The sequence below is a fragment of the Telmatherina bonti genome, assembly GCF_933228915.1.
Source record: "Telmatherina bonti genome assembly, chromosome: 23".
Classification (NCBI taxonomy): Eukaryota; Metazoa; Chordata; class Actinopteri; order Atheriniformes; family Telmatherinidae; genus Telmatherina; species Telmatherina bonti.
In genome coordinates, this window is record NC_136632.1 from 21,782,498 (window position 1) to 21,792,627 (window position 10,130).

A 10,130-nucleotide genomic window follows, 5' to 3' on the forward strand; every position below is an offset into this window, starting at 1 on the left:
GCTTCTCCATCTTTTTAAATATCTTTAGTTCTTAACAGCGTTATAGTGAAGCACTTAATATTTTTCTAAAATATCTTCAAATACAGGCTGGGATAGGCTCCAGCTTCCCCGCGACCCTGAATTGGAATAAGCGGTTCGGAAAATGAATGAATGAATCTTCAAATACACAAATATAGAAGGCAAAGATACAACCAAGATGGTAGTCTAGTGGTTATGAGAATAGGCTTTCCTTCCTTCAAATCCAACCAGTGTGATTTTACCAAATATGTCTGCACAACACAACATCCTCTTTTTCATCTTGAAGAAATGATTCCTCTCTCTGCAGTATTTATCCCTTTACAAAACATTTTTCTGTGAATTTCTTTTCCACTTTATCAGACTGGAAAGAATACTTGAAGTATAAACTTCAATGGTGATGTTGTGTGCCCTCATTCAATGGTCGTGGGATGGAAATGGATTGCATTATGTCACAAAACATCAAGAGTGGAATGAAGTATGACTGTTTATTAGTGATGTTGTGTGCCTTCATTTAATTTCTATGTAACTGCCTACGTGCAGCGGTGCACGACTGCATCTTGTTATTCGGCTATGCACAGCTGCATTCTGTAAAACAACTGTTTGCTTTATGAAAGGTCATGACAATGTTGAGAGGACTCAATAACAGCTGAGTCTTGCGCAGCCACTGTGTGTGTGTATTGTGGGGAAGTTTTGGCCGCCTTCTCTACCTGCTCTCACGCAGTGTTGTTTGTGCATGGGTATAAAGTGGAGAAGTCCCGGACTTCTGGTAGAGTCTGCTGCGGGTTTCACTGATCAGGACGCCCAGCTGGTATTTTTGGCACTCTCTACCGGGGTTGTGGGCTCTCCAACCTATCGCGTAAAACGGTAAGAGCTGGAACTGAAACTATCTAAGTGCTATACCAATGATGTGTTTGCTTTCTCTTTGCTGTTCAGATTAATAAACGCGATTTAATTGTTGAACACTGAGAGTTTGTTGTGGTCATTATTCACCGACTTCCACGATCCTGTCTGAATAAATAAAAGTGTTTCATTACAATACTACACATCTGCTAGCTGCTGGAATGTGCTGCCGCTATTTTCAGTGACATCTTCAGGTTTTTTTCATTATGCATCAGTAATTACACATGATCACAGTCACACTTACTGTTATGTAATAACAGCATATTTTATAGTATTGGCTCTTCAGTTACTTCTTGGCTTCAGCACTGGAAATCTACCAACTGGACTTAAAAATAAAGAGCAATATTTGTACAAATACTTTTGGCTAGTTGCAAAAAAGCAATAACAGGAAACTGCCTTAATGAAATTAGCCTCCTCATTGAGGATTGGACAGAAATTGTACACTAAATGGAAAGATTAACATTTTCTTTAATGTACCTAAAAGCTATATGTGAAAAATATTGTTCAAAATGGTATTCCGTTCTTTGTCTGTCAAAAGATCACCCTTTATCCCTTCTCCCCATATAATAATATAATCTTTTAACCAGGTAACAAGAAGTTTGGATGCTAAACTGATTATGGACCAATAGGTCAAGAAATAATGTGAAAAGACAGAACAATTCAAGTATTTCTAGTTTCATTTTCTAAAATATTTCACTAGATTTAAAATCAGATTTCAGTTTCTGAGGTGTAATAAGTTGTAACCTTGTAGATTTTTAACCCTTTGACAAGGGATGCACCAACACCGATTGTGGGTGCGGCTGACCCATTAGCTTTGGACCTCAGGGTTCTTTCGTACTCAACACACGCTCTTCAGGAAGCAAAAGTCCAGAAACCAGTTCTTCCTTTGGTCGTTTTAATGATAAAAAACAAAACCAAAAATTACACAAAGAAACTTGAATCCAGACCTTTCTACAAACAAAATTAAAAGCAGTGTAGGTCAAAAGACAGTGTTGCTCCAAGATCCAGTGGCTTCTGATCTTCTTTTCTTTTTGTTTATTATAGACCGAGTCTAACAGCCAATCAAAATTTAGCAACCTGCACGTCACCAGTCATTTTCCTGCAACACAGAACTTCAACATTTAAACATAAAATATCACAAAGCTATGATAACTGAAGATTAAATAACAATAAAGAAAAATGGCTACAACACCGATATCAGTATCGTTATCCGCTCAATATCAAGCGCGTGTACCCGTACTTGGTATTAATAAAAGGGTAACCAATACCACACTATAGCTAGTGCAGATGCGTTTAATGACATGCTTCGAACATGTTTTAAAAGACATAAATGCCTTGAATGTTAAAATGTGACACTAAAAGCTAGAACTTTGATTCAAAACCACACTTTTATAGTTGTATTTAGGTAAAATGTGCCAAATCAAAATAAAACTTGTTGAAGTTGTTAGATCTGTAATGGTATTATATTTGTATTGGTGAGGTAACTTCAGAAAGGATGGGTCATTTATTACAGCCAAAAGAAATCTTACACAGTTATAACAGCAATAATAATATAGTCACAATAATGTTCACATAAACAGATTTGGTATCGGCAAATGTTGATATCTGCAGATATTCAAATTTCAGATTTTTGTCTTAGATCGGAACTCCCAAAAAGTGGATCGGTGCATCCATACCTTTAACCATATGTTTTATTATATTCATGTATATTCATTCATTAAACCTATTCATGAATCACAAGTAGAGTGGGAAGGAAGACGAGTGTTGAACGATTTCTCATACGAAAGTCTGTAAATTAGCCAGAAGGTCCTGCCGATAAAGTCTTGGTTCAGGGATCAATACCTTCCACCAGCCACTCCTTTGTAAGCATTATATAAATAAACACTAGGGAGGAGGGAAATGTGGAGAAACTGGGCACAAAAGTAAAATTATTTAAAAATATTATAGATTTTCTGAGATTTAAAGAAAAATGGCATTTTTCTTTGAAAGTAACATAGAAATTGTTCTTCGTGACAGAAAATGTGTAAACAACCAAGTGTTTATCCCTCAGTGGAATCTTGAACAATCATAAAAAGATAAAGTAACCCTGAAAATAACAGTTGTTTGTTATTATCTCTTTAGTTGGCTGGATGACAGGAAGCCTTCTCAACCCTTCTCTCTGATTCCTACTCATAAAGTATGCCTCTGAGTGTGCGGGGGTGCAGAGTCCAGCTCGGTCACGTAAACACACACATACATGCTGTTATCTGGCGCTGCAGATTAGCGATGCTGTCAGAGTCTCTGTCCTGCAGAGAGCGTTCACCCCTCCGGGACTGAATCCCGCGCTAACTCATAATTTCATTTCCTTAAATCTCCCACCCCCACACCCTTCCTCTTGGTCTGTCGCCAGTTCTCCATCCTCTCCCTGCTCCCCTCCTGATTGGCAGGTTGTTATCCCCGTGTGCAAAGTAGAGAGTTGCTGGTGGAGAGTGGCAGATAGGAATCAGAAAAAAATCCTGCCCTGACTCCTTCATGCCTTTTAAGGTGGGTTTTACCCTGAAGAGCACAAGTACTTGAGAGCAATAAATCTTGGGAACACACCTCAGCATGCAGCACAAGCTGTGCAGTGCATGTGATGTGAGCGTGTTGAAGGCTTGATTCTGATTGCTGCTGCGACAGGAAGAGGATTTCCCAATAAGAAGGTTGCACACAAGACTAGATAGACAGGCACACACTCCTCCTCCCTTAAAGGGAAGTCCTAAAACTTCAAAGAAGCTGACAGAGCTCCCTGTTGTGCAGAGGTCTTCTTAGGCTGCCTGCATGGACTTTAATGCACTTTGACCTCAGGCTGTGAGGAGGAAGAAGCATGAGGAAGAATTACAGCGCTATCCCACTCATCTGTGTGACAGAGGTAGCTTTTGCATCTGTTATGACTCTTAAATGTATCTGCTTGTTGTTGAATTTGGTGTCTGGTTTGTTGTTTTATCGCTGCTGCATGAAAGAAAAGCTGAAAAAGTGAAGTGAAATTAGATCTACAGTATCATGTAATCAGCATTCTCGCCCGTGTTAACTTGGCATTAGCTGCATAAGAAGCTCCTTATGTGAGCTACAAAGTATTTATCATTTAGAAATACTTGTTACCGAACAGGAATTTGATTTTGGGACTTGTTTGTTTGAATGGCTTCTGGTTCAAACAGCACATCTTGTTGAATTGCATCCATCATGTCACTCGTTTCATGAAATGTTTGCAGCAAGTGGAAATCAAGGAAGTACATTTTCAACTGTTTTAAAAGCAGAGCCGGACAAGTTTCATCATGTGTACTTTTTATTTTTTTATCCTGTGCACGTGTCATTGGCCTTTGGAACTTGAATAACATTTGAGGAATGCTGCTGGAAAGCCACAGATCATGCACACCTTTCCAAATTACAGTGAGCTGGTTTCTGTTTTCTATTTCTTTCTTTTCTGTGCTTGGCTTCTGAATCTCATTCAAGACGTCATGTTTGTTTTCCTCTGTTCTGTTTCTGACCACAATCTCAGCTTTCCTTTCACAAATGTCTGGTTATTATGGCTAGAAGAAAAGCCTCTCAGTATCTAGACAGTCGCCTGTGCTCTGGGCTTCCCTCATTGTGTTTACAGTGTGCATTTTGTGTGGGCTCGCACTATGTCTCTTAGTGTGTTTATATATGTTCAGGAGAATAGTGTTATGTAACCCTTGTCCCACAATGAGGCTCTTCCTGTCATGCCAGGAGCCATCATCAGTACACAAACAAGGAAATAGTTGAGGGAAGAACCAGCAGGGAGCCTGATTTTTATCACTTTTCTCTGTTTTTCATCTTTCTTGAGGTCTCAGCATTGTAAAAAGTTAAGGATTAAATCTGTGCTGATCAGAGTTTGAACAGCTTATGTACTCTCGATATGTTGTCAAACCTTCTGTAGGGAGTATTTCTGCACAGCTACAGATCTGTTGACATCCTCCAACTGTTTACTGTGGTCACTTCCATCTATTTACCATGGTAACCATCAGTGTCTCACACACTCAGCATTCAATACCCTGGTCTAAGCTCTGTTTTTACCTCCCCTCCTGTTCTCTAATAAAACTGTATATTTTTATCCCATTATAGTAGATATCAACAAGGTATCAAATGTGTCAACAATTAAGTCTTATTGATTTTGTGTGTGTTCTTGAACTAAATAACATGAATACATGAAGGATAATTAATACAATGTAAGAACTGTTTGCAGGCTTTCAGCTCTGCAGACGTAGTTAAAAATGTTTGTTGTTTGGCGTTTGTGCTGCATTTTTTATCCATTCATGCAAATTACTCTTTGCTAATTTAAAAGGACTATGTATATTTTTTTTAATTTTGTTGTTAAATATTTTGTTTCGTGCCTTCAAACTTTTATTGATTTGATTCTAACCTTCCCCTCAGTGATCTTTTCAGCACTGAAGCATTAAGTTTGTCCTTTGGGTTTCTGGCATAATTTTGTCTCTCCTAAGAAAAGGTCAGGAATTCAACATATAACCTTTTAAAGTTGAGGGGAAAAGACTGTATAATTAAAAAAAACATTTCTATTAGCATCTAATTGCTGTGCTAAAGGAATTTTCATGTTTTTTTTTTTATTGTCTCAGAATAAATTTCATAATTATTTTAGCAACAGGGCCTTTAGAAGCAGCACTGCTGAACTTCAGCACCTCCTAACATTGGCTAAGTCAACGTCCATCTTGGATCCTGTCTCTTCTCTGAGCATTGTTCAGCCAGGAAAATCAATCCATTGTTGACTCTTGTCTGACTTTCTCTTTTTTCTTCTCTTCCTACAATAATGTGCTCCTGGGTTTATTTGCTGAATCAGCCATGCATGTCCAAAAGTGGGGAATATCCATTCTTTGGTGTGTGACGAGGTGTCATAAAACAAAATACAGGAACGCAGATGTAACACAATGCCATAGGCAAAAACTCTTGGTGGTTTCTCAGCCTCTGAACACTTCAGGGCAACAATGGCTGCAGCAATGTGCATAATCAATGTCAGTGTGGCATCAAAACAAACAAGAAACACAGACTTTTAAGATCAGGTCTTGTGCAATGTTGCTTCAGTATTTATGTTAAACTGTAACCAACTGCAATAAAAGGCTCATACGAGACAGCTGTTGGGGTGGTGATGATGCTGTTGTCCTGGAAATTTCTTATGAGACATTTTGAGAAATGATATTTGAGTTTCATTCTTGTAACAAAAGTATTAATGTGAAATGACTTTACAAAATAAGGAACAACTATAAAAAAGCAAAGCAAATTCAGCAAATTTATTCTGGTTTTTCCCAGCTAACAGCTGATGAGGAACAAATATTTCCACTCCACAAGGCAGAATTTTGCCAAAAATATAGTTGTAAATTGTTGTAAAACAACAGATAGACTTTTTTTTTTTTTTATAGCTCCGGCTTGACCTCTAATTCAAGTAGAATCTTTGTGGTGCATTTGTCCATTACACAAATTTTAATGGTAAGGAGCATTTGCACTGGCAGTGTTTGTTCCACATCAAACCCTTGTCAGCTTCTGTGATATTAGCATTTATTTGGAGTAGTCTTTAACATTTCATTCACCTGCCTTTTAAATTGCCCTTAAGAGACAAATAAGATAACTTTGAGCTTTGGTGCAGACCAAATCGCATGAAAAATGGGGGCCTGAGTTAATTTGCAAGTGAACTCTGAGTGGTTTGTTTACAGCGTGAGCACTAACAGACCATCCAGTGAACCAAAGAGGGGGTGTGACATGGAGCATGTTGCATTTTTGGCATTTTCTTTGGAAAGCCATATTAGGTTTAAACACCTAAAAATACAAATATGAACGCCAAGGCTTGCCGAATTTGGTGTTGAAATATATTTTTACATGAACAAGTCAGCTGAAGGGAAGGGGCTTTCCAGATTTGGTTCTGCTGTGTTTATAAGCTAGCTTTTCTTCCTCTACCTTCTTTTCTTTTCTTCTTGGTTTGTTTATTTTGCAGAAGACCACCCCAGACAAGCAATTACTGTGACTGAGTGACATTATCAAGGTGATTTGGTGCGCTTGAGTTAAGCAAAGTATGAAAGCAAACCAACCCAGAGGAACATTTCTTGGTTTCATGTGTCCATAAGGATATCCCTGGACTTTACTCGTGTTAGCATCTCTTAAGGTGAAGGGTTAGGTTTGGAGATTGGAATTTGTACTTTTTTAGCTCCAAACAATCCTTCTCCCTTTTTCTATAAATGTATAAATGTTTCCTTTTTGCACCATTTAATTGAAATTTGATACCAAAGCAGCACAAATGAGAACTAAATATGTCAAATACTCATAAATTTGGAGAAGTGCTAAAGCCAGTGCGAGACAAGAAACAAAGGCTGGGTAAATTGATCCAAATATTCATAGTATCGATACCAAGGTCAGTCTTGATTGTTACCAGCCAGATGATATCAGTGTTTTTCTTGCAGAAAGCTTTGTGGTTAAAAAGCCACCCAGTTGTACGCTTTGTTTTTGTTAAGCTAATTTCCACTGTTACCTTTATTTTTCTCAAGCAATTGCATGTGATAAAAGGGACAAACAGAAATATTTTATTTTATTGTTTACAAAAATAATAAATAGCCACCACTCTGGATCTGCCAGTACTTCTGTTTACGTAGATGGTCACGCAAGAGGAACATTTACACCTGAGCAAGCGTTTAAATGGATGAAACATTAATTAGTCACCAGGATAATGTCATGATGTGTGTTTTGTATCTTTAGCTTTGGTTTCTTGTTTTGTATCTTTAGTTCTGGTCTTCCCTGTTTGGTTCCCTTGTTTCTTGTTTAGCCTATGTTCCTGTTCATTAGATTCACCTGGTCTCGTTTTGTTCCTGTGTATTTATACCCCTTGGTTTATGTTCCCAGTGCTGGTCCATTGCTTGCGTTTGTCTCTGGCGCCTATGTGTGCTTCGCTTTGTTTCAGGGCAGTGGTCTTGTATTAAGACTTCTTGATATTCTGCATCCCTGGCTCAGATTCCTGTATTTAGGTCTTCACCTCTGCCACCCTTGTGACAGATAAATGGTTTATCTCCAAGAAATCACACACAAAAATAGCTTTTAAAATAATTTCTCACATGTAGTTTCTTTGTTGGACGAGACACTGTGCAAGTAGACATATGTAAAATGGAAACACCAAATGTTTTACATTTTGCTTTAAATACTTTGCTGACCCTCAGAGCTTTCACATGGCCCCCTGAAACCAGATTAAACCCTTAATTTAAAGCGACCACATTGACTGAATTAATGCCACTCTATTTAGTTTTTAACAGAATGTCATCTAAATAATTTAAAAGATTTTGTAATATCCCAGACATGATGGTTTAATTTGAAAGCTCATGTTAATGAACAAAAAGGTCAATATGGTGCACCAATAATGAGACACAGCTTAACAAAAATATCCCTAATGTTCAGCATTAAATGAGCTGTTTCATGGTTGGTCCCTGTATCATTATGTTCCTCTTCATGCTGCTTTTAGTCCAGTTATTGGTCATATATTCATGCCAGACTGACTATTTTCTATTTTTGCTTCCACATATTTAATAGATTGTACTTAGCATATCAGCCACGTTGAGAGTAAACATGTGAATAGACTCTTCCCAGTTGTTCTCCTAAATGCTGCACGCATAAGTTTCTGTCTCTGGTTGTGATACATTTTTGCTTTGTTGCATGAGTTCATGGCAGAACTGGTTGCTCCAGAAGCCAATCCAGACAATCAGGCCGCTGCCTCAATGAACAAAAAAAAAAAAAAAAGGCATTGCCCTGAAGTTCAGCAAGTGAGTTTTAAATGTCAGCGATGGTAGGAGTAAAGATATGAATCAAAGTTTGTGTATTCTTCTGTCTGGTGTGCTTTTAACAACAGCTGCGGCAGATTTCCTCAGCCATAGACGTCTCATGCGACATCATGAGTAAAATCGGCAATCAGCATTACTGTCGAGCACTACCTACAGTCTCAGGGAGGCAAGATCCCACCATCAGATGTTCTATACAGATCGTAAAAGGAAACAGTATTGAATGTTTGCAGAAGAGCCAAAAAGTTTTTCTTTGGACATGCTCATTCCATTTTATCAAGCATAATAAAATACACTGATGAAGTCACTCTGTTAAAATGAAGTCTTACTCGCCCGTGTTGCCAACTTGGTGATTAACTGCCTTTGGATTTCTTTGAAACTCTATCAGATTGGAAAGAAAGCTGCTGGAATGCTGGAATGTGCTGCTGGAATGTGCTGCCACTAATTTCAGTCTTCTTCCTCGTCAGCTTTTTTGCATTATACATCAGTAATAACACATTCACACTTGCTGTTATGTAATAACAGCAAATTATCTAGTGGTGTACAAGATTATATTTCAGAACAAATATATTTTCCTTTGGCACTCAGTAAAAACCTGCAACAGAGACCTGAGCTGGAAGTTAAATCTGAAAGGGGTGCTGTTCTTCCAGGAAAGTGTAGATCGATCTAATTTACACGAGAACATGTGGTTGATGAGTCGCGGGGGACTTTAGCATTACTATCACAACATGACCTCATCATAGCTTCTTTCAAACTGTTTGTATATTTTACAGTGTAGCATATTTCTTCCTGCAATCAGCTGCGTCTGCAGGGATCTCCAAATCCCGTCCTTGAGGCCAGGTTTGCTGCAGGAACTGGATGTGTCTTTGCAGCAACACACAGGATTTAATTGAGTGGCTCATTAACATATTTGTGCAGAACTTGACAACAAGCTGTGGAGATAACTTTAATTAGAATCAGGTGTGTTTCAGGAGGGAAACATTCAACTCCTTCAGGACACCTGCTCTTTTTTAAGTTTTATTTTTCAATAATATGTCTACTGACTTCAGTATTTTCTCTTATTTGGGTTTTATTGTTGTTGGGTTTTTTTTTTTACCTGTTTTACTGTGTATTTACTGTTGTCCCCATAGTATTTTATTTAAAACCAAATATATTTTTTATTGTTATCATTAGTATGCATACTTTTAATTTTATTTAATTTTTTGGTCAACGAAGGTTGTGTTAAATGTGCTATATAAATAAAATTTGAATTGAACTGAATTAATTGAACCAAGGACCGGCTCTGTAGCTGGTCTACACGTATGCACCATGTATTTACAATGTAACTTAAGAAATGGGAAAGTAAAGTAATAAGTAGTAACGTTTCTTTCAAATACAATGAGTAAAGCAATCTTATCACAATTTACAGAAGTA